The sequence below is a fragment of the Schistocerca piceifrons genome, chromosome 4 (genome assembly GCF_021461385.2).
Source record: "Schistocerca piceifrons isolate TAMUIC-IGC-003096 chromosome 4, iqSchPice1.1, whole genome shotgun sequence".
In the NCBI taxonomy this organism is placed as follows: domain Eukaryota; kingdom Metazoa; phylum Arthropoda; class Insecta; order Orthoptera; family Acrididae; genus Schistocerca; species Schistocerca piceifrons.
Window position 1 is genome coordinate 478,281,586 of NC_060141.1, and position 26,335 is coordinate 478,307,920.

Below are 26,335 nucleotides of genomic sequence, written 5' to 3' on the forward strand. Positions count from 1 at the left end.
AGATCACCTGTTTTACAATTCCACTCATTAATAATTAAAGAACCAACTCGTTGACGGGTTCTCTTCAACGTGATTCAGAACGGCCTCTTCCACTTCGGGTGTGTGGCGCTCCCTTGGAGTCTCACTGTCACATCTGCTGACGCTGATAGTACCCCTCGAAGCCGTTGCATAACTGTGGAGACAAGGGTAAGCTACGGAGTCCGATATTGTGGATAAAGCTCTTAATAAAGGTAACTATTTTGATAAAGGCGACTAGCAGCTCTTGCACTAACGTCAGCTCTGCGATTCAGGAGGATCACGTCGGTGTATTCTACAAGCGTGTACTTAACCATGTTGCTCTAAGTCTCACATCCGCGTAAATGAGGCTCCAACAAGGTAAGAGAGGAAGTACAGACGTCAGATGACGTCAGCTGATCCGATGTAAGCACCCTCTACTCGTGCTCACAAAACCAGTCCTGGACGATGCGACTTATGTAAACAAGGGCCCTAACGTCTTGTAACACAGCATCACCTTTAGCGAACAAACATTGTACCAGGGGATGAACCCGGTCAGCCAAGATGGTCACGTAATCCTTGGCAAAAATACCACCTCGCAGAGTAACCAAGGGGTCCATTGGTTACCACAATATGGGAGCATAATTCAACACCGAACCCCCACCATGTTTCACTCTTCGGACGTAAATTCGGTCAAAAGTTGAAAACAGTGTGCAACAAGACTCATTCGATCAAATGACTTTCTTCAATTGTTCCTCAGTCCAGGTTTTATGGCCTCGGCGCCACGTTTCCCCGTAACAGGCGCTTACATCATTGGTCAGTCGTTTTCGAACCCCAACTCTCCCTGCAATTCCTGCTGACAGGGTTCGCGAGTGTGACTTTCAGTCCTGCAGTGACTTTTGCAGATGTCGTTATCTTACTTTTCATCATAATCATCTTCAATGACCTTCTGTTCGATCACTTCACACACATTTTCGTCAGCGCTGTGACTTAGCGGATGATGTATTTCCGCTTTCCCTGTATGCGGTATAAATCTTTGATACGGTGTCTCCTGAAACACAACCACCATACGCGCACCAACAGTTTGCCTGTGCCCAAGTTCGAATTCACTTATCTCCGACTTAATTCACTAACAAGTACACAGAACATTGTTCGGTCCAAGCAACATGTTGAGGGTAAATACAACAGCGCCACCTGCAGGCTCGACAGTCACCTGCATTTATGTTCAAGCGTGCATTAGTAGGCAGCCATCCTGGACTGAGCACAGATGTGTTACAATCAGACTTGAAAGAGGTAGCTTACCTGACCTTCGCTGACTTGCTCGTAGCTTTCTACTCCAAAGCAGTAATAATTCAATACCACGTAGTATACGTAAGGCGACTACAGTGTTTGGGGTGTCTTGAGCAAGTTGGCTGAAAATCTGGTAGAATCGTATTAAATTCACTGAAATAAAATTAAATGAGTCAATACGGATGGAATAAATGTAAATGCAGTTAGAAGAAATTATTTTAGGGAAGACTGTCGAAAGCCTCCGCAAAATCCGTCCCCCCTCCCCCCCCCCCCCCCCCCCCCAGTAGTGTTATTCCGACACACCCCATGGGAAAAACTCTGGTGCAGTGTTCGTAAATTACAAGTGGAAACGTCAGTGAGAATGGAAGTTTCACTCAGGCCTGGAGGTGCGGTTAGACAGCACAGCGAGCAAAACAACTGCTCAAGAACAGCAAATAATCCTAACTTGGGTCCCGTTCGGGCAGAAAGTATTGTTTACCGCAACACACGAGCAAAAGTTTACCGGTTTAACCTCTACAGTTTGGTTGTTACGGTTTTCAGTTCGAAGACCCATCCCTCCACGCTAGCCTCTCCTGGGAAGTCTTCTCGTCTCCGAATAACCACGGTCGCCTACATACCCGATATGCAAAACTTAAGGACGAGAGTAACTCTCGCATGATGTGTCGCTGCCAACTAACATAGCTCAATGATACATGGACCATACACGGCGAGAACTTCTACAGTATAATGTAGAAGTCTAGACATGGTTCTTAATAGGGTGTGTGATCACCTCTAACGGTAATGCATGCCCTCTACCGTGTTCCCATGTAGGCCACAACCCTGGTAAGGAGTCCTTGTGGCAGGACGTTCCATTCCTTCAAATGGCTCTGAGCACTATGGGACTTAACATCTGAGGTCATCAGTCCCCTAGACTTAGAACTACTTAAACCTAACTAACCTAAGGACATCACACACATACATGCACGAGGTAGGATTCGAACCTGCGACCGTAGCGGTCGCGCGGTTCCAGACTGAAGCGCTTAGAACCGCTCGGGCACCCCATTCCTTCACCAGCGCGACTAGCAACTGCTGGATGGTCGTCAGTGCATATAGACGCCTGCTAATGGTCTCCGCACCGCATCCCACATGCGTTAGTTGGAGTTTAAGTCGGGGCAACGGGCAGCTTTGTCCATGAACAAAAATCCTCTCATTCCAATAGCTCCTCCACCTGCACTATTCGATGCGGTGACACAATGTGATCCCTAAAAAGGAAGTCAGGGCCGAATGCTTTCCTGAAAAGACGCACGTGGGAAAGAAATCCAGTGTCACAATAACATTGACCGGTCAGTGTGTTGTGTTCAAAGATCTGGAAGTCAGTATTCCACCCACACCGTAGCAACTGGAACACCAAAACGATCCTGTTCGATAGTGTTTCAGCCATATGATACGTCCAGCATTGTCAAATGTGATCGTTTTGGTGGTGCAGAATCGGTCCAATCTGTTGTTAGGTGCCGATAACGCTGTCTCAATGAGTGCGCGCAACACTGTGTTCTTCACAGTGATCATTCAATGTCTAACGCTGTTCACGTACATTATACACTGAGTTGACCTCCTTTTGCCCAGCATAGTGCAGCAGCTCGGGGTGGCATGGACTCAACGTTGGAAGTCACCTACAGAAATACTCAGCCATGCTGTTTCTATAGCCGTCCACAATTGGGGAAGTGTTGTCGGTGCACGGTTTCGTGCACGAACTGGTCTCTCGGTTACTTCCCATAAATGTTCCATGGGTAGCCAATTGTCCAGAATGTTCTTCAAACCAACTGCGAACAATTATGGCCGCACTGTCATCCAATAAAATTCAATCGTTGTTTGAGAACATTAAATCCATGAATGCCAGCAAATGGTCTTCAAGTAACCGAACATAACCATTTCCAGTCAATGATTGGTACGGTTGGACAAGAAGACCAAGTCCATTCCATGTAAACCCAGCGTACACCATCATGCAACCATCACCAACCCACCTTGGGACCGGCTGTTATGGCCGAGCGGTTCTAGGCGCTTCAGTCCAGAACCGCGCGCCCGCTACGGTCGCAATTTCGAATCCTGCCTCGGGCATGGGTGTGTGTGCTGTCCTTACGTTAGTTAGGTTTAAGCAGTTCTAAGTTCTAAGGGACTGATGACCTCAGATGTTAAGTCCCATAGTGCTCAGAGCCAGCCCACCTTGGGTCCACAGTTTCGTGGGGTCCGCGGCATACTCAAACCCTTCCATCACGGCTCTTACCAACTGGTCCCAAATCGGGACTCATCTGACCAATCCACGGTTTCCCAGTCGTCTAGGGTCCAACCGATATGGTCACAAGCCCAGTAGAGGAGCTGCAAGCGATGTGCTATAAGTAAAGGCGCTTCGGTCGTCTGCTACTGTAGCCGATTAAGGCCAAATTTCGCCGCACTGTCCTAACGGATACGTTCGTTCTACGTCCCACACTTATTTCTGAGGTTATTTCACCCAGTGTCGCTTGTCTGTTGGCACTGAAAACTCTATGCGAACGCCGCTGCTCTCCCTCATTAAGTGAAGGCCGTCGGTCACTGCGTTGTCCTTGAAGAGTGGTTGTTGTTTTCATGGTTTTCAGTCCTGAGACTGGTTTGATGCAGCTCTCCATGCTAACCTATCCTGTGCAAGCTTCTTCATCTCCCAGTACCTACTGCAGCCTACATCCTTCTGAATCTGCTTAGTGTATTCATCTCTTGGTCTCTCTCTACGATTTTTACCCTCCACGCTGCCCTCCAGTACTATATTGGTGATCCCTTGATGGCTCAGAACATGTCCTACCAACCGATCCCTTCTTCTAGTCGACTTGTGCCACAAACTCCTCTTCTCCCTAATTCTATTCAATACCTCCTCATTAGTTATGTGATCTACCCATCTAATCTTCAGCATTCTTCTGTAGCACCACATTTCGAAAGCTTCTATTCTCTTCTTCTCCAAACTATTTATCGTCCACGTTTCACTTCCATACATGGCCACACTCCACACAAATACTTTCAGAAACGACTTCCTGACACTTGAATCAATACTCGATGTTAACAAATTTCTCTTCCTCAGAAACGCTTTCCTTGCCATTGCCAGTCTACATTGTATATCCTCTCTACTTCGACCATCATCAGTTATTTTGCTCCCCAAATAGCAAAACTCCTTTACTACTTTAAGTGTCTCATTTCCTAATCTAATTTCCTCAGCATCACCCGACTTAATTCGACTACATTTCATTATCCTCGTTTTGCTTTTGTTGATGCTCATCTTGTATCCTCCTTTCAAGACACTGTCCATTCCGTTCAACTGTTCTTCCAAGTTTTTGCTGTCTCTCACAGAATTACAATGTCATCGGCGAACCTCAAAGTTTTTATTTCTTCTCCATGGATTTTAATACCTACTCCGAACTTTTCTTTTGTTTCCTTTACTGCTTGCTCAATATACAGATTGAATAGCGTCGGGGAGAGGCTACAACCCTGTCTCACTCCCTTCCCAACCGCTAGTTCTCTTTCATGTCCATCGACTCTTATAACTGCCATCTGGTTTCTGTACAAATTGTAAATAGCCTTTCGCTCCCTGTATTTTACCCCTGCCACCTTCAGAATTTGAAAGAGAGTATTCCAGTCAACATTGTCAAAAGCTTTCTCTAAGTCTACAAATGCTAGAAACGTAGGTTTGCCTTTCCTTAATCTTTCTTCTAAGATAAGTCTTACGGTCAGTATTCCCTCATGTGTTCCAACATTTCTACGGAATCCAAACTGATCTTCCCCGAGGTCGGCTTCTACCAGTTTTTCCATTCGTCTGTAAAGAATTCGCGTTAGTATTTTGCAGCTGTGACTTATTAAATTGATAGTTCGGTAATTTTGGAGAGTGGCAATGCCTGAAATTTGGCATTTTTCGAAGAGTAACTATGTCCGAAATGGAATCTTCCATACGTCTAGTTCCAACTACCATATCCCGTTCAAAATCTATTAATCCCCGTCGTAAACCTTTTCAAATGAATCACCTGATTACAAATGACAGCTCCGCCATTGCACTGCCCATTTATAACTTCGGTACGCGATACTACCGCCATCTGTATATCTGCCGCTATCCCATGATTTTTATCACCTCAGTGTTTACCATGTCAACAACACTAACGCAACCTGATGGCCATTGTGCCAGGTACAGATAATTGCAATTCGACTCATTTACATGCCCGCCGACGGTCAGTGTGAGGCTGAAATTACATTGACATCCGACCATGAGTTTTGGGTGTTTCACTTTACTGTCAGGCAAAGTTGCCCCTGGTTACTTCAAAGTGTATTCCAGTCAACGACGTCAAAATCTTTATCTAAACCTAAAACGGCTACAAATGTAGGTGTTTGTTTCTTTAGTCTACCTTCTACGACAGAAAAATGCAGAGGAAAGGGAAAGTGCGACAAAGGAACGAGTCTATGGGGAGGGGGAGGGGTGTCGGGAGTGGCTTCAAATGAAAAAATGCAGGTGCCGGTCCGTTGGTGACGATGCTGGATATGAACAGGCTTCTCTCTCGGTTATGAGGGCGCGTATCCCAGCGGTGCCCCAATAGAGTTGGTGCGGTGGGGGCAGGCGGGGAGTAGGGGTAGTTGCCACGTGTAGGGAGCGGCCTTGGTCCTCGTCCCCCTCCTCCATCCTCGTCTGCAGACCACGTGCGCTGGCCGAACACCCCTGCACCGCGGAAAATAACGTCGCGAGCGTGTGGGAGCCGTTTTTCTTTGCGGCCAACTTCATTATCCTGGATGGACTATTATGTGCCACAGTAAGGCGTCCTCTGAACCCAATGGAGAGCTACCTGCAAAAATACTCTGAGTCAATCCACACCTACGCGGTGCACAAATATCAAACTGTTGGAGCCAATTTTCCTACCCCCCTTCGCATTTCTCCTTTCAGTTTGTCCCAACTGAACTGCTGTTATTCCTTCGTATAATCTGTTTGCGGTAAGAAGAAGGGGGTTCTAGGGATACCAATTAACTTATTAACTTTCTCTAGAGCCACAAGTGCTAACTAATCTGCTCTGTATGACTGTATGGCATTCGACGCCTCGCGCAGCTAACAACAACTGAGACTGCACATTGAGGACGGCTTTTCCTCTCACGCGACAGACATGTTGTCAAATTGAACTTTTAAGCAGTAGTCAACTTCTGACGCGTAACTGGTATTGAAACTCAAGTTTCCTAGCTTTTAATAGTAACTGTAGACAGATCATTGGGCTAACATGGTTTCTAATGTCTGTAAGAACTTACAAGGAATGTCTTCTGATATCACGATGTTTTACTGTGAAAGTTTTATGGGATGAATTACTACAGGACCTCCAACATTCAGAAAAGTGGAGTGGAAAGTTATTACTCGCATCGAATGAGGATGTGACAGAGCAATACTGTCAATTACAAGTCGAATAGGTTTCGTAAGCTGTGAATTTTATCGTACAAAGGCAGAAACAACGGACCTATTCTGTAGTTCACCAAGTCAAACATCAGCATTTCGAAAATTGCCACTGAAGTACTCAATAGAGGACATAAATTATGAAATAGTACAATGGCCAATGTGATGCCGATCAAAGATGGACAGGTAGGAAGAAGCACACAAAGTGGTGAAAATAGTCGGCAAAACAGGGAGTGGCATTAGCCACTGAGTATCGAAGTTATGCTAAAAACTTATAGATTTTTACTACTTTAAGCGGTGAAAACAAGCTCCACATACTTTGAAAGACTTCATTTTCGCCACTGACTGAAGTTCAAGATACTGTTGGGTGGCGCACAATCTGCAGTCCAAAACATCTAACTGCAATCGTAGAGCACAGAACTGGGCCATTGTTTGTTCGGTCTAGCTCAGAAATTTTCATTTCTCAGAAGCAAAACTTATAAACAATACGACCGAGTTTGGTATACCGACGGTAAACATACACGTGAATCCGTGAAAACTACGTCTCGAAAATAATTTCATCTTACCACAGGACAATGATCGTAAGTTTACTGTTCTGCGTACTACGTCGTGGTTCCTGTGCAAGGATCCAAGACAGGTGAAGACAATTCCACAGAAACCTGATTCAGAGCCGGCTGAAAATTTTCAGAGTGCCTCAGAATCTTGTATTATAAAATATATTGCAAATACTAGTGCCTGAAGACAATATTACACGAAGAAAGGGCAAATAACTGGCAGTAGAGAAGTCGAAACTGGTGGAATCAAATGCATAAACGCTTTACAGTGATTGTTATGCAAGGTAAATATTTCGAACGGCGCTTAGTCTGCGCAATGTACGCTCTCTTTTAAGTTATCTATACCTTTTTTTTTTGTAAATAAACGACACATCAACTCGAATTTTCAACCTTGTACACTGCCTGATCCACAGTATCCGTACATCTTTTAGTAGATATTAATCTGGGGTTTCTCCACGCTTGGCCGGCAGGAGTGGCCGAGCGGTTCTAGGCGCTACAGTCTGGAACCGCGCGACCGCTACGGTTGCAGGTTCGAATGCTGCCTCGGGAATGGATGTGTGTGATGTCCTTAGGTTAGTTAGGTTTAGGTAGTTCTAAGTTCTAGGGGACTGATGACCTCAGAAGTTAAGTCCCATAGTGCTCAGAGCCATTTGAACCATTTTTCTCCACGCTTCTACATTATAAGGGCTTGAACTCTGCTGCGGAAACGTTCAGTATGACGTCTGATTGCCTGTGGAGCAATGGCAGCCCATTCTCCCTCTTGTGACAGCCAGAGCGAGAGCACCAGCAGCAGCGAGTACTGTTTGTATAAAGCGTTTATTTTGCATTTTGTTTACGACCTTCCACTAAGGAAGGGATTCTATTTGTGTTTATCTGCTCTGCATAGTAACTAACAGTTCTTGATAAAACTTTACGTAGTTTTCGTGTTAGATTTCTTAGTGTTTTCTTGATCGTTTAGAACAGAAAGCGCCCTAAAACCGTCTTTTGTTTGTTTCGCGGCCGTTAGCCACTAGTCACTTGAATCAGCAGTTGTCTTGTGACAGCCAGAGCGAGAGCACCAGCAGCAGCGAGTACTGTTTGTATAAAGCGTTTTTGTACTTATTTGCTGCGCTTAGCTTTTAAATAGTTTTTCTGGGAAAACCTAGCGTAGTTTTCGCGTCTCGTATTTCAGTGAGTGTTTCTTGATTATCAGAGTAGCTCATCAGAAGATTATCTTGGGAATTTGTCACCGTATAGACTAGGGTAAACATAGTCATGTGTAGGGACTGTGGTTGTTGTGAGCGGACGCAAGGAGAATTGGCCACTCTTCGGGGGCAGGTGGAGGCTTTGTCTGTTAGGCTCATCGAGCTCGAGGCGCAGGCGTCGGCTCGTAGTGGCGTTGGGGCAACTGTGGTGAGACCTATGCCTACTTCGGTGGCCTTGGAATCACATGGAACCCGTGATGTCGCTGCGTCTTCCGGCAGTGAGCATCTTACCGGTCAGCCATCACTCCAGGGTGAATGGCGGACAGTGGTGGGCTCGCGCGTGCCTGGCCGAAAGGCGAAGGTGGGATCTGGCCGCGTGGCAGCTGCCTTACCCCTTTCCAACAGGTACGGGGTGCTTCCTAGTGGTGATGACATCGTTTCCGAGCCACCACAGGATGCCTCGCCTGTTGGGCCAGTGGCCGATTCTCCGGCAAGGTCCCGACAGTCACAGAGGGCGGGCCTATTAGTTATAGGGAGCTCCAACGTTAGGCGGGTTATGGAACCCCTCAGGAAAATAGCGGGTAGGTCGGGGAAGAATGCCAGTGTGCACTCGGTGTGCTTGCCGGGGGGTCTCATCCGTAATGTGGAGGAGGCCCTTCCGGCAGCTATTGAACGCACTGGGTGTGACCGGCTGCAGATAGTAGCACATGTCGGAACGAATGACGCCTGCCGCTTGGGTTCTGAGGCCATCCTTGGTTCCTTCCGGCGGCTGGCTGATTTGGTGAAGACAACCAGCATCGCACGCGGAGTGCAAGCTGAGCTTAATATCTGCAGCATAGTGCCCAGAGTCGATCGCGGTCCTCTGGTTTGGAGCCGTGTGGAGGGTCTAAACCAGAGGCTCAGACGACTCTGCGACTATAATGGTTGCAAATTCATCGACCTCCGTTATTGGGTGGAGAACTGTAGGGCCCCCCTAGACAGGTCAGGCGTGCACTACACACCGGAAGCAGCTACTAGGGTAGCAGAGTACGTGTGGCGTGCACACGGGGGTTTTTTAGGTTAGAGGGACCCCCCCTTGGGCGAAACGATAAAATACCTGACGGCTTACCAGAGAGGACATTATCATCGTTGATAAAGAACGTCCGTCCTCAGAGACCAAAAACAGGAAAAGTTAACGTAATATTGGTAAACTGCAGGAGTATCCAGGGCAAGGTTCCTGAATTAGTATCTCTTATTGAAGGAAATAGTGCGCATATAGTATTAGGAACGGAAAGTTGGTTAAAACCGGAAGTGAACAGTAACGAAATCCTAGACACAGAATGGAATATATACCGCAAGGATAGGATAAACGCCAATGGTGGAGGAGTATTTATAGCAGTAAAGAATTCAATAATATCCAGTGAAGTTATTAGCGAATGCGAATGTGAAATAATCTGGGTTAAGCTAAGTATCAAAGGTGGGTCAGATATGATAGTCGGATGCTTCTATAGACCACCTGCATCAGCAACCGTAGTAGTTGAGCGCCTCAGAGAGAACCTGCAGAACGTCGTGAAGAAGTTTCGTGATCATACTATTGTAATAGGGGGAGACTTCAATCTACCAGGTATAGAATGGGATAGTCACACAATCAGAACTGGAGCCAGGGACAGAGACTCTTGTGAAATTATCCTGACTGCCTTGTCCGAGAATTACTTCGAGCAGATAGTTAGAGAACCAACTCGTGAAGCTAACGTTTTAGACCTCATAGCAACAAATAGACCGGAACTTTTCGACTCCGTGAATGTAGAAGAGGGTATCAGTGATCATAAGTCAGTGGTTGCATCAATGACTACAAGTGTAATAAGAAATGCCAAGAAAGGAAGGAAAATATATTTGCTTAACAAGAGTGATAGGGCACAAATCGCAGAATATCTGAGTGACCACCATCAAACGTTCATTTCTGAGGAAGAGGATGTGGAACAAAAATGGAAAAAATTCAGAAACATCGTCCAGTACGCCTTAGATAAGTTCGTACCAACTAAGGTCCAAAGCGAGGGGAAAGATCCACCGTGGTATAACAATCATGTACGAAAGGTACTACGGAAACAAAGAAAGCTTCATCATAGGTTTAAGAGTAGTCGAATCATAGCTGATAAGGAAAAGCTGAACGAAGCGAAAAAGAGCGTAAAGAGAGCAATGAGAGAAGCATTCAACGAATTCGAACATAAAACACTGGCAAACAATCTAAACAAGAACCCTAAAAAGTTTTGGTCATATGTAAAATCGGTAAGCGGATCTAAATCCCCTATTCAGTCACTCGTTGACCACGATGGCACCGAAACAGAGGACGACCGAAGAAAGGCAGAAATACTGAATTCAGTGTTCCGAAACTGTTTCACTGCGGAAAATCGTAACACGGTCCCTGACTTCAGCCGTCGCACGGACGCCAAAATGGAAAATATTGAAATAAACGATATCGGAATTGAAAAACAACTGCTATCACTTAGTAGCGGAAAAGCATCCGGACCAGACGAGATACCCTTAAGATTCTACAGTGATTATGCTAAAGAACTTGCCCCCTTTCTATCAGCAATTTATCGTAGATCGCTGGAAGAACGTAAAGTACCTAGCGACTGGAAGAAAGCGCAGGTCGTTCCCATTTTCAAGAAGGGTCATAAATCAGATGCGAATAATTATAGGCCTATTTCGCTTACGTCAATCTGTTGTAGAATAATGGAACATGTTTTGTGTTCCCGTATTATGACGTTCTTAGATAATACAAATCTCCTTCATCATAACCAACATGGATTCCGCAAACAGAGATCATGTGAAACTCAGCTCGCCCTATTTGCCCAAGAAATTCACAGTGCCGTAGACACTGGCGAGCAGATTGATGCCGTATTCCTGGACTTCAGGAAGGCATTTGATACGGTTCCGCACTTACGTTTAGTGAAAAAAATACGAGCTTACGGAATATCGGACCAGGTTTGTGATTGGATTCAGGGTTTCCTAGAAGAAAGAACACAACATGTCATTCTTAACGGTTCAAAATCTGCAGATGTAGAGGTAATTTCGGGGGTACCGCAAGGAAGCGTGATAGGACCTTTATTGTTCACAATATACATAAATGACTTAGTTGACAACATCGGTAGCTCCGTGAGGCTATTTGCAGATGACACGGTTGTCTACAAGAAAGTAGCAACATCAGAAGACTCGTACGTACTCCAGGAAGACCTGCAGAGGATTAATGCATGGTGCGACAGCTGGCAGCTTTCCCTAAACGTAGATAAATGTAATATAATGCGCATACATAGGGGCAGAAATCCATTCCAGTACGATTATGCCATAGGTGGTAAATCATTGGAAGCGGTAACGACCGTAAAATACTTAGGAGTTACTATCCGGAGCGATCTGAAGTGGAATGATCACATAAAACAAATAGTGGGAAAAGCAGGCGCCAGGTTGAGATTCATAGGAAGAATTCTAAGAAAATGTGACTCATCGACGAAAGAAGTAGCTTACAAAACGCTTGTTCGTCCGATTCTTGAGAATTGCTCATCAGTATGGGACCCTTACCAGGTTGGATTAATAGAAGAGATAGACATGATCCAGCGAAAAGCAGCGCGATTCGTCATGGGGACATTTAGTCAGCGCGAGAGCGTTACGGAGATGCTGAACAAGCTCCAGTGGCGGACACTTCAAGAAAGGCGTTACGCAATACGGAGAGGTTTATTATCGAAATTACGAGAGAGCACATTCCGGGAAGAGATGGGCAACATATTACTACCGCCCACATATATCTCGCGTAATGATCACAACGAAAAGATCCGAGAAATTAGAGCAAATACGGAGACTTACAAGCAGTCGTTCTTCCCACGCACAATTCGTGAATGGAACAGGGAAGGGGGGATCAGATAGTGGTACAATAAGTACCCTCCGCCACACACCGTAAGGTGGCTCGCGGAGTATAGATGTAGATGTAGATGTAGAAGAGCCGAAACCAGAGAAGGCGGTGATGCTGGACGCTGAGGTGAGGCGCGGTCGACCTTCTAACCCACCCCAGAGGACTTCCGTTGGATTCAGGTCGGGACTGAGCACGCCACTCCCTTTCAGGACTGTTATCCACAAACCACTGCCTCACAGATGCTGCTTTAAGACAGAGTGCATTGTATTGCTGATACAGTCATCTCCTCCGAACTGTTCCTCTACTGTATGCAGTACATAAAGCTGTAAAAATGTATTCACAGCCTTCCGCTCTTAAGGTTTTCTTAACGTCAATAAGGGGAGCTACACTCTAACCACAAAAAACACGCCCGCACCGTAACACCCGCTTCTCTATACTTCACTACACACGATGGCAGGTAGCGCTCTCCTGGTATTCGCTAAATCCAAACAAGCTACGGATCGATTCATCGCTCCAAATCATTCGTTTCCGGTCATGAACTATTCTGTGGCATCGCTCAATCGTCACTTAGCACTTGACTACAGAAAGGTGTGGCTTATGAGTTTCGTGACCATTGTATCCCTCTATTTTAAACTCGTTACGCACAGTTATTGTGTTCCACTCTGTAGATCCCGAGTGATTGATTTCTTCCACAGTTTTTTTTGCGACCACCGTCAGCAATGTTCGACGGTTCGTGGCGTCAGTACATGAGGTCTGCCGACCACAGGACCCATTCCTCTACACACTAGGTAGGTTAGCAGGTAACAGAACGAAGTCCTCCCGAACTAGCCTAATGGGCTGTAGATAATAGCCCCCCCATTAGTTTGTGAGCTCATGTATCCGTCTGAAGCAAATCATTTTAGAGTGAACAAGTCCTCCGACGCGCTTGCAGTTTCAGTAAGTAGCAAGGGAGCGAAAATGTTGCTCCTGAAAGGTAACACCTTCGCGTTTCCAATATTGCTCAGAAATGAAGTAGCACGACGGACGTGCCAATTAAGGGTTGCAGAAGCTTTATTAAAACTGTTTCTCGTTCTCGCTTCCCGTGCCCGGGTTCGATTCCCGGCGGGGTCAGGGATTTTCTCTGCCTCGTGATGACTGGGTGTTGTGTGCTGTCCTTAGGTTAGTTAGGTTCTAAGTTCTAGGGGACTGATGACCATAGATGTTAAGTCCCATAGTGCTCAGAGCCATTTGAACCATTTTGAAAACTGTTTCTATTGAGGAGCTGGATGCTGCGGTGACCATCAAAGCTAATTTACAGTTACCACGAAAAGATATTTTAGAAATAACAGAGATGTCGACAGGTTTCGTACATCTATTTCCAAAGATAGGTGAAAAATTCTGCCGAAATTGCCGACGAGTGTTGAGAGAGGTTCATGACGGTATTATCACGCTAAATGTGGAAACTACGGACGAGACAAATATATAAATAATGCCGTGAAAAAGTTGTAATATTCTTGGAATCTAAAAACTTTAAAATACTTACTCAGTGTGACACAATGTATGTTGATGGAACATTCAATTCTTGCACAAAGGTTTTTTGGCATATGTTTAAAATACTCGGGATAGTTAATGGACATTATATTCCAATGGTTTTTTCTTCACTGAACGTCAAGAAAACTTGATCACATGTCTTTCAAGCAGCTGTCGATAAATGTAATGATCTAGGTGAGAAATGTTCACCATCAACGATTTTTTTCAGAATTTGAAGCCGGCAGAATGAGAGCTGAAAGTGAAGTATGGACTGATATAGAAATCAAAGGACGCAAATTTCATTTAACCCAGCGCTAGTGGCGAAAAATACAAACATTCAGACTTGCACATGAACATTACGCAAGAAATGGAATTCTGTCATATTTGGTTTACGGATGCTGGATGCTAATGTGTTTGGTGACTGTTTTGTTGAGGATTTCGTGTCACCGGTAACTGAATCGAAGGAATTGCATACATGTAGTGATTACTTAGTGGAAACATATGCGCTACTGTCTGGAACCGCGCGACCGCTACGGTCGCAGGTTCGAATCCTGCCTCGGGCATGGATGTGTGTGATGTCCTTAGGTGAGTTAGGTTTAAGTAGTTCTAAGTTCTAGGGGACTGATGACCTAAGAAATTAAGTCCCATAGTGTTCAGAGCCATTTTTGGAAACTTATATACAAGAAAATGCAACCTTTTCTCCATCTATGTGGGCAGAACTAAGCTCCAATAGACAGCGAACCACCAATGTTTGTGAAAGGTTACATAGCAAATATAATCGTCAGTTCTGCTCCTGCAGTCTACACATTTACTGATTTCTCGAGGTGATGAAGCAAATTCAGCTCGGCGCTATGATCGCAAAAAATGGTTTAAATGGCTCTGAGAACTATGGGACTTAACATCTGAGGTCATAAGTCCCCTAGACTTAGAACTACTTAAACCTAACTAATCTAGGGACATCACACACATCCATGCCCGAGGCAGGATTCGCACCTGCGACCGTAGCGGTCGCGCGGTTCCAGACTGTAGCGCCTAGAACCGCTCGGCCACCCCGGACGGCGAACTGATATACTCAATATGCATTTTCTTTAATGATGTTTGCCTTTAGCAGCATGAGCTTATTCCCAATAATTAGGGCTTTCATTCAGCTGGTGCTAGACAGAAATTCAATATTAATTTGGATCACGCTACCCTGACTCTTGTGCAGAAAGGTGTGTCCTGCATCTCTTTTCAGTAACTTACCATGAAATGTGAAATATCCTAGCGGTAATTATCGCACTTTCCTATCTAAACTGAAGAATATCCTCAGGGCACACCTCTTTAATTATATCTAGTAGTTTCTAAGAGAAATTTCAGCCAATTTCTGTCTTTCATTGCTCTTGTGCTGCTTTATACCCGGCCGTTTTACGGACTTTTTACGGTCTAAAGGAACTACACGAATAAAAAAATGAAATCTCCATGTCACATATAACCGCATCCACAATAATCGCGAAAAAATTTTACTGCTTCTAATATAAGTTCACATGCGAGAAAACTTTGCTCGCCTGGAGTATTCGTGAAGTCTAGACTGAAGAATGGGCCGGGATAACAGCCGTTTTCTGAGCGGTAATGTCCGCGCTAGAACGCTGACGGGTAGACGCATCTTTCGCAACAGGTGACGGCCCTTCAGCGCATCGGGCTGGTCACGCACTCCGGCCTCATCGCCCGATGCGCTGAAGAGCCGTCACTCGTTGCGAAAGATGCGTCTACCCGTTGTAAACGGGAGGAATGAGTCCCATTCTTACCGGACCCTTTCGTGCTTGAGAGGAACGGGTCCCATTTTTCTGACCGCGGGAGGAATGGCTCCGGAGTCCGGTCGACAAGGTCTTGGTCTGGATATGGTCCTTTCCTCTCGATTCCGCTTCACAATGACATCACCAAGTCGAGTTGGACAGCTTTAGAAGAATTGAAATGTCCCTGATGGGTTTGTTATTCATGTGACATTCAGTTACTAGTACACACTTAAGGTCACCGTCCTCTCCTGATCGGTCCATTCTGCTGTTACTGTTTCCCTAATTCTAGTGGCAGACTCCACATTACTTACGCGTGTACGTATACTTCTGATCAGATAGTGTATGATGAGACTGATGCTTTAATGCAGCGTGAAAATGTCATTATGTTACAACACTTTTTCTAAGTTTGGAATACATTCGGTTCATTTAAGCGCGCGATTATCCCTATTAGTATCTTAAAAACGAAGTTGGTGACCACTTACTTCTTCGTAAAAGTCGGAAAGCTTAATGAGCCTCGGAAACGGACAACGGTGTTAAATTTTACTCTATACGACGTAAAGCGTTTAATGATTATGTTTTTCGTATTTCGCGTGAATAGTTAAATTCTACCGTCTCAGAAATCGTATTCGTTCTTGTAATCAAAAAGGGGTTCGTCTGCCACAGAAGCTGCAAAGCCGAAACGAATAGGTTTTCGAATATTTTTTTACACATAACGTGTAGGCAAACGAGCTCAATGTGTACTGCCGACAAACCATTTTACCACGCCGAAAATTACTAAATTCTACCGTCAGTAAGAACCTTCCTCACGCATTATGCAGTTTCAAGAATAATCGCACACATTTTATGTTTAAGTTATTAAACATATAGCCATAAATTTGCATGTGATCATGATCGTTACTATCACCATCGCCATCGACCCTCTGCCGGATAAAGGCCGTGTGTGGACTTTTCCATATGGTCTACAGTAATTATGCAACGATAACCGGTCTTTTTAGATATACGAATTCCCAGTATTCAAGTAGAGTCCCTAAATTCGGGGACGACGTGTACTGTGGTCTGAAAATCTATCGAAGCAGTGTGTGGACCCGGCAGGCTAGCACATGCCATATGCATTGCGCTATTGTTGTCTATTGTCTACGAGTGTGCGCACGGGGAAAGAGGCACCATATGCTGTCAGTTCAAACGCGGCCTGGTGTATATCACTTGCCAACACTTCTTATTAATCAGATTCAGTACAATCGACTATCTTCGTGATCTAACGCAGTCCATCGCCTTCTCTTCACCTCCTGTTGTCATTATCACGTCGTTTGTGGGACAATACGCTGCAATACTCGCGTAAATGCAAGACTCGATACAGAGCTATTACCGCTTAAGTGCCTTGCCTTCACAGGTTTGTAATGAGGTAAGATACTGCGGCGTACTCCACTCCGCCGTCCATAGACTATCAGCGGAAAGTGATTAAAGAGTACAGTGGAGCGAAGACTTCCGCCGCTAGCTAACTAGGAAAGGCCGCTAACGAACAAGTAGACCTTCACAGCGGATGGACTCAGCGGAGACGGTCTCTAGCTGAACGTCCTGCAGGCTTCAAGGTCACCTACAAAACTAGGACGGACCGAAGGTTTTTTTCCACTCCTCTTCCAGACTCTTTGGTGCAATGTGGTGTCCGTACGATTTAAGGCTTAGACGGATAGTTTGTAGATATGAACACATCCGTTTCATGTAAATTGAAGGTGCATATGGGACGAAAGGAAACGAAAGGAAAGGAAAGGAAAGGGTAAGGATCACTGCTGTCAGCGGGACATTACGCGGAATCGGCGGCGGCGAGTGATATATGTACCGGACCAGGATTCGAACCCGGGATCACATGCCTACTTGGCAGGTGCGAACACAGTGTTATCCCAGTCCCATCGAGCGCCACCTATCCGCAGCCCCTGTCCATTTCCTCCATATCCACTCCTCGGAGATTCCCACAGGAGGTCGGACGTACTCGTACTTTTGCATCCGCACTGAAGAAGGTGGATTCATTTCACAGCTAGGCCTATCAAATATTGTGAATGTGTGGTGTCTGTTCCTTCGGACAAGTCCGGTTCCGCGTAATGCCCAAATGCAGCTGACAGCAGTGATCCCTCTCCTTTCCTTTCTTCACCTTCAATTTACATGTAAGGTATAACAGCTGCGGATTCAGCGTACGCGACTATTCGCCTGGCATTCAGGCGAGCTTGAATATGGCTATTAAGCGGATTACCACGCTAGTTTAGACGAATTCGGACTGGTTCCCAATTACACAGCAGTGGTACATAGGTTATATGCTAGCAGCCACTTTCTGAATTTAATACCATTTACTGTGTCATTACCTACGTTTCAAAACCCTTCAGGCTTGCCATAAGATACACATGTTAGAGGTGCATTTATTCTCTGGCCATGTGCAGCTAGACGCTAGCGTCGCAGAGATTGCGAGCCGGCCGCGGTGGCCGAGCAGTTATAGGCGCTTCAGTCCGGAACCGCTCTGCTGCTACGGTCGCAGGTTCGAATCCTGCCTCGGGTATGGATGTGTGTGATGTCCTTAGGTTAGTTAGGTTTAAGTAGTTCTAAGTTTAGTGGACTGATGACCTCAGATGTGAAGGCCCATAGTGCTTGGAGCCATTTGAATTTTCTTAACCCATGTTTCAACCAATGTAAATGGGCCTTCTTCAAAAGTTTTATTATGTTTTACATACCGGTCATGATGTGCCGCCAACAGGCTCAAGCACATCATTATCAGCTTGTAAAACATAATAAGACTTCTGAAGAAGGCCGGTTTAATGGGTTGAAACCTAGGTCAAGAGCTTATGATTACTACCTTCCGCAACTGGTGGTTGTTTTTATTCCATATATTACATTTGCACAGTTGCTGCTGCAGCCATGCTTTAGATTCTATTTTGTACGTATTTGGAAAGTATACTTGTTACTGTAACTGGCAACAGTGCCACCTGACATTCGTTGCGTATTTCTTATTGGCTGTGCATGTCACCTTGTTTAACTCTCTGACTGATGTTAACGTTAGTCACAGCTAGAATAAAGTAATGACAATGGGTAATTAGTGAAGAAGAGCAGTTTCGCAGTTCACAGATTGTACTTTATTCACGTAGTACGGTAGTGAAGACGTGTTGGGCAGATGCAGATCACAGAGCTATTACGGAAGTTAGACATGTTTGTTTTAGTATGAAGGGCCATACACTTTACTGGGCAAATTAACGGGTGCTGTTTATAACCAGTTTCGCAGTGACGAACTATCCGCACTAATGGAGAACGTTACCACGACACGACGACAACGAATCTGGTGTTCAGTTGAGAAGTGTAGAGAGTGAAGAGCTGGCACTGGAGTTGCCACTAAAAGACCCGCAAAGAAACAATTATTTTATTTTGAGGCCTGTACTGCACAAAAAACAAAACTGCGGAAGTTTGTTAGCGGAGGCTTAGCAAGAAATATGTCAGAATTAATCACGTGCCGTACAGGCACTTACGTGCGTTACTCCAGCTGGCCTCTGTCACAAAGACCAGGCGAGCACACTTCGCAATTTCAGTCATTAACCTGGCCGTACATTGAAAATAATTTCCATTAAACATGGAATAAGTATAAAATAAACAATATAAACAGACAACTACAGCATGTACATTCCAAGACAGCCAGAAGATCTCTGAATAAATATTTACGAAAATCTAATAATATTAATTTAAAAAGATATTAACATGTAAGAACCATAGAGTAGATGGAATTTTCACTCTACAGCGGAGTGTGCGCTGACATGAAACTTCCTGGCAGATTAAAACTGTGTGCCGGACCGAGACTCGAACTCGGGACCTTTGCCTTTCGCGGGCAAGCGCTCTACCGACTGAGCTACCCAAGCACGACTCACGCCCCGTCCTCACAGCTCCACTTCAGCCAGTACCTCGTCTCCTACCTTCCAAACTTTACAGAAGCTCTCTTGCGAACCATGCAGAACTAGCACTCCTGAAAGAAAGGAGTGCTAGTTCTTTCAGGAATGCTAGTTCTGCATGGTTCGCAGGAGAGCTTCTGTAATGTTTGGAAGGTAGGAGACGAGGTACTGGCGGAATTAAAGCTGTGAGGACGGGGCGTGAGTCGTGCTTGGATAGCTCAGTCGGTAGAGCGCTTGCCCGCGAAAGGCAAAGGTCCCGAGTTCGAGTCTCGGTCCGGCACACAGTTTTAATCTGCCAGGAAGTTTCATAGAGTAGGTGGTACTTAATACCAATCCCAAAAAATAATTAAAGTGACCACAACCTAGGGTGCATGCTGACGGAAAAAATTTTCAAGAGCAAGAAATTGGTGAAAGATGATGTCCATTCAGATTTCGCGCCAGTCGCGTAAGCGTGGTACTAGTGGCGCCACTAAGAGGATGCAAATCTTGTTTGCTTTAAATACACGCTGCAACGCTCGTGAGCGTTAGTTACCTTTGAGATTCGGCTTGGTGAGCTGATGTTAGTCAAGAATGCCTTCAAGGCGACAAAGACGCCATTAGCAACACATCACTGATTTTGAACGATGTCGTGTCATATAGGCTAAGAGAAGCTGGATATTCCTTCTGTGATACTGCAAAAGACGTGGTAAGAATGTGGCCAATGTACAAGATTGCTGGCAGCGCTGGTCACGAGGTTGTGCGGTCGCAAGAAGCCCGGACTACGGACGGCTCCATGGCAGTATCGAGAGAGAAGAGTATCGTTTTAGGCGAATGGCTCTGGCACATCGTACTGCATTCGCATCAGCAATTTGAGCAGCAGTCGGCACCACAGTGACACAACGAACGGTTACAAAGCGGTTACTTCAAGGACAGCTCCGAGCCAGGCGCCCTGTGCATTCCGTTCACCCTAAACCACTGCCATTTGCGATTTCAATAGTGTCAGGCGAGAGTTTACTGGACGCCAAGGTGTAGGACTGTTGCGTTTTCTGATGAAAGCTGGTTCTGCCTCAGTGCCAGTGATGGCTGTGTGTTACTAAGGAGGCCAACTGAGGACCTGCAACCAACGTGCCTGCGTACTAGACACACTGGACGTACACCTGGCTGCAATTTCTTATGACAGCAGGAGCGATCGCGTAGGTAGCCCCACGACCTTGACTGCAAATTTGTGCGTTATCTGGTGATTCGACCTGTTGTGCTTTCATTCACGAACAGCATTCAAGGGGGTGCTGTCCAACAGGATAACGCTCGCCCACATACCGATGTCATACCCAACTTGCTCTAGAGATGTCGACATATTGCCTTGGCCTGCTCGACCATCAGATCTGTCTCCAATCGAGCACATATGGGACATCATCGGACGTTAACTCCAACGTTATCCACACATAGCATTAACCGTCCCTGTATTGACCGACGAAGTGCAACAGGCAAGCAACTCCATGCCACAGAGAGACATCCAGCATCTGCACAAAACAATGCAGGCACGTTTGGGAGGGATCTTGTAATGTTAATCACTTCAAAAAGTTAACTAGACAAATGTATTCCTGAAATTTCATTACTTTACTATAATTATTTTTTGGTGTTGCGATCTGTTTTCCGTCAGTGTACAGACGCATATTATATCGAACAGTTCTTAAACCCAATGACAGTAACTTATAAACTTTTAAGATTCTGGGGAGAGGGTGGAGCTATGTTATTATAATAGGAAACAGAAACAAAGCCAGACCGCACTACCACGACAATAAAAAGGAAAATGAAGCTGAATAAATTAAACAAAGTTTTTTAGAGTTGCGTCTTGTCACAACCTGTCACACCAGCTACTCCGCTGTCATACACAGGCAAATAGAAGCGCGTGTTCTAAAGGGCTTCTCGTCAGATTAATTTCTCCGGCGCTCCGCTCGCGGTTTCGCGAACGAATCGGAAAACTGCCAGCTCCTCGGGCGCAGTTGGCCTCGATCTGTCTCTAGCCCGACCCTTCCGACCATAAACACAGCCGGGACGGATTATTTATTCAAAATAGTCTCCCCGTGAATCGGACACAGCTGAAATCGTTTTAAAAGTGTCTTGAAATGGTGTAATCCTTTTTTGGAGTTGCATTTAGTCTTCTTCTTCTTTTGCTTGCGCCTTTGTCCCCCAGGTTTTGGCAAGGGGTGCCCCCCCCCCCCCCCCGGACGGAATCAGTGTACCCCAGCTGTCTGCGTCTAGTGTAAACCATGAAACTCCCACGGACGGAATCAGTGTACCCCAGCTGTCTGCGTATAGTGTAAACCATGAAATAGTGCGAACGTGTTTCAATCCCTGCGAGTCGTGTAACTGAGGCGGGACGTGAGGACCAGCCCAGTATTCACCTGGTGGGATGTGGAAAACCGCCTAAAAACCACATCTAGGCTAGCCAGCACGCTGGGCGGATCCGATCCGGGGACGGCGCGCCTACCCGAGTCCAGGAAGCAACGCATTAGCGCTCTCAGCTAACTTGGTGGGCTGGAATTGCATTTAGTACTGCAACATAATTTTCTTGGGTATCGAATAAGGTGGGTGATCCACGACTGTGGCCCATTTGCTGTCCAAAAACTCATGTACAAATTTCGCGTCGTGAGCTAGGGTGTCGCTACGCAGTAACAACCAGGAACCTGCCTCTCGGTATTTGGCTCGAATTCGACGAATTCTCGCTCACAAACGCTGGAGGACTCAAAGAATATGTTTTCTCACTGTTCCATTTTCCGACGAGTGCCAGACACGTACTGTTGCATTCGCGGCCTCGGCGCCTGCTGCATCTCTTGACTTTCTGCACAGCTCTTTTTGAAACTTAAAGGGTCGTAACGCCGTAACTCGCCACGAAGTAGGATTGCATTTTGGAATTTCACATAGGCAGTCCTAACGGAACTGGGACACACTGTGTAGCGTCCGCCAACGGTGCTAGTCCGGACAGCAGGTAGCACCGCAGCAGCTCTGCGTGTGGCGGCGTACACTGGTCACAATGAGCGAGGCTGGGCACAGAGGGATCATCAGTCGGGCAGGCGCGGCACGTTGCGCGCTCTAGCGGGATGCTCTAACACTCGCTCTTACGTTACGACGTCAAAGATGTAGCAGAGGGAAGGCTAGTATCGATAATGAGCCGACACATGAGTCAACGCCATCTAATCAAAAGTATCTGGACACTTATATGTCGTAACGAACTTACCGCCAGATGTCACGAGATGCGGACCTGGTAGTTAAGAAAGGTGGGGAGGTTTTGTGTTGTCAGTAGTCAAGCAGTATCAGCAGAACAGGTCGGTCTGGAGAACTCAGCGGTTCCAACGTCGACTAATCATTGGATCTCATCTGGCTGACAAACCCACCAGCGATATTTCAGCCCTCCTAAAGATACCCAAGGCGACTGCTGATGATGTGATTACGAAGTGGAAAAGCGAAGGAACGACAACAGCTAAACCAAGAACAGGCAGACATCTTGTACTGACGCGAGGGACCGTCGAATATAGCGGATGTTGGTTGTAAAAAACTGCTCCAGTGCTACCAGTAGTCCAGCTTGCATGATGAGTGTACATACATGAGTCTAAAAGTGTCCTGACACCCCCAAAAACATACTTTATCCATATTAGGTGCATTGTGCTGCCACTTACTGCCAGCTACTCCATATAAGCGACCTCAGTACTCATTAGACAACGTGAGAGAGCAGAATGGGGCGCTCCGCGGAACTCGCGGATTTCGAAAGTGGTCAGGTGATCGGGTGTCACTTATGTCATACGTCTGAACGCGAGATTTCCACACTCCTAAACTTCCCTAGGTCCACTGTTTCCGATATGATAGTGAAGTGGAAACGTGAAGGGACACGTACAGCACAAAAGCGTACAGTCCGACCTCGTCTGTTGACTGACAGAGACCGCCGACAATTGAAGGAGGTCGTAATGTGCAATAGGCAGACATCTATCCAGACCATCACACAGGAATTCCAAACTGCATCAGGATCCACTCAGTTAGGCGGGAGGTGAGAAAACTTGGATTTCATGGTCGAGCGGCTGCTAATAAGCCACACATCACGCCGGTAAATGCCAAACGACGCCTCGCTTGGTGTAAGGAGCGTAAACATTGGACGATTGAACAGTGGGAAAACGTTGTGTGCAATGATGAACCACGGCACACAATGTGGAGATCCGGTGGCAGAGTGTGGGTATGGTGAATGGGTGAGCATCATCTGCCAGCGTGTGTAGTGCCAACAGTAAAATTCGGAGGCGGTGGTGTTATGATATGTCGTGGTTTCCAAGGAGGGGGCTTGCACCTCTTGTTGTTTTGCGTTGCACTATCACAGCACAGGCCTACATTGATGTTTTAAGCACCTTCTTGCTTCTCACTATTGAGGAGCAATTCGGGGATGGCGACTGCGTCTTTCTATACCATCGAGCACCTGTTCATAATGCACGGCCTGTGGCGGAGTGGTTACTCCACAGTAACAACCCTGTAATGACCTGAATCCTACAGACCACCTTTGGGATGTTTTGGAACGCATACTTCGTGCCAGGCCGCACCGACCGACATCGATACCTCTCCTCAGCGCAGCACTCCGTGAGGAATGGGCTGACATTCCTCAATAAACCTTCCAGCACCTGATTGAACGTATGCCTGCGAGAGAGGAAGCTGTCATCAAGGCTAAGAGTGGGCCAACACCATATTGAATTCCAGCACTACCGATGGATGGCGCCACGAACTTTTAAGTCATTTTCATTGACGTGTCCTGATAGTTTTGATCACATAGTGTATGTTCTCTTCATACCACCTAAGCGTATAAATTTTTCTATATGTTATTATAACTTTTACTGTCCATGTTATTACCACTTATTTCTTTTTTTCTTCCTGATTCCCTCTGAGGAAAGTGTTGGTTACCTTTCTAAGATACGTAATGATCTGATGATCGTCCAGACGGAAACCGGTTAGCATTAAAATCTGCCGGCCGGAGTGGCCGAGCGGTTCTAGGCGCTACAGTCTGGCACCGCGCGACCGCTACGGTCGCAGGTTCGAATCCTGCCTCAGGCATGGATGTGTGTGATGTCCTTAGGTTAGTTAGGTTTAAGTAGTTCTAAGTTCTGGGGGACTGATGACCTCAGACGTTAAGTCCCATAGTGCTCAGAGCCATTTGAACCATTAAAATCAAATATTTTACAAAAATGTATCTAGATTGATTATTTCTCATAAAGTTGAGTACAGACCGCCGTGTTCCCAATAACTTTTTCAAAAATCACCTAAACTATTACTGGCAGACGCATTTGAAAGTTCTCGTGTACCGATCTCCCATACAAGACACGGAGAAGCTGCGTGATGGCGTGGAAGGCTTCGGAACCATACACAATGATCGAGGGATACATCAGAACATATGGGGTTTCAACGCGACGGAGGTCTGATACATATATCAGTGTTGATGAAGAGCATTTTGAGTGTTTGTTGCATGAAAGAATTTCTTGTGGTATTTTTCGCTCCTGTGAACTTTTCATGATTAGTGCGTATTGAGGAATTGTAAAAAATAAGTTTTGGCGTGGGAACACACCTTTTGCAGACATAGTACAAATAACAAATTTTCATTTTCTATGGTTGAGAAATGTACCGCAAAAATATTAGGCAGTACCATTTTCTATGTTTTCCTCAAGCCAAGACGTTGCATCCCATGTCACTTACGAGCGTTCCACCTGCTAATCGTTGATAAATTTTCATGCCCGATAACTTGTTAAAATGACGAATATACAGAGCTCTATTTACGGTTAGTTTCTTTTCGTTTCAGCGATCGTCTCATTTGCAAATCCTACTTATTTTAAAACCTTGACCTTTTCTGGTGAAAGTGCAGCCTTGCTTCGGATTAACCGCAAGAAGCCTCTTGCTGTAATCAACACACTTTTCGCGTAAATACTAGGATTTACTCTTAATAAGGCGCTGCAAATTGTAGCGTCTGGTTGCTCAATTTTTTTTCCAGAAATGTGAGTTTCAGTGAGGATGAGCGCTTTTTATCATGTTGTTCTTGGTCTATGTTTAGCGCCCCCCCCCCCTCTCTCTCTCTCTCTCTCTCTCTCTCTCTCTCTCTCTCTCTCACACACACACACACACACACACACACACACACACACACACAGAGAGAAAGAGAGAGAGAGAGAGAGAGAGAGAGAGAGGTAGGGGGTGGAAGGGGGGCGATCTTGGTGTGTAACTGGCAATAAGAATCCACGTTGACACAAAGGATCTTGCATCTTACCTGCAAATGTTTCATCTTCATCATCACGTCTTGTTTTGGTTAACCGTTAGTCTGCAGCTACAAAAAACATTCGTGCTTCCTGCGCAAAGGGAGCTAATTTTGCGAAAATGTCACAGATGCAGTAGTTTAGTGACCAATAATCTCGCGTTTTGTACGAAACAAATTTACTGTACTTTTATTATGAAGGTGGTAAGACTGGTGATTACAGACGAGAGAAATTTTGTGACAAGATGCAAGTAACACGGTCACATCACTTACAAACTACTGGTTACAAATCAGACAGAATACGATTTATACAGGAGACATAGTAAATGGGTATTGATCCCGGCTGGAAAGGCTCTGTAGCGCACAGTGGCACACTGCACTGGTAAAATGTGTGTATGTGTCTGAACTGTATCTTACTAGTGCACGTAACTGTAATGCATCTGCGAAGAATATAGCATCATGTATGTGTCGATGATGCACGGGAGGAGTAATGAGTGGTATCGAGAGAGGACGTTAAAGTCATTCCATATTTCTGTATTTCCAGATGGCTCTCGACACCGTTCCTCACA

At 45.7% G+C, this 26,335-nt stretch overlaps 1 non-coding gene across 1 annotated transcript; it reads left to right on the top strand.

Annotated features, from left to right (window-relative positions):
* Positions 1-19,722: 19,722 nt before the first annotated feature.
* Positions 19,723-19,797, top strand: Trnas-cga. Its single transcript has one exon. It is a non-coding gene; the product is annotated as a tRNA-Ser (tRNA).
* The last annotated feature ends 6,538 nt before the right edge of the window (positions 19,798-26,335 follow it).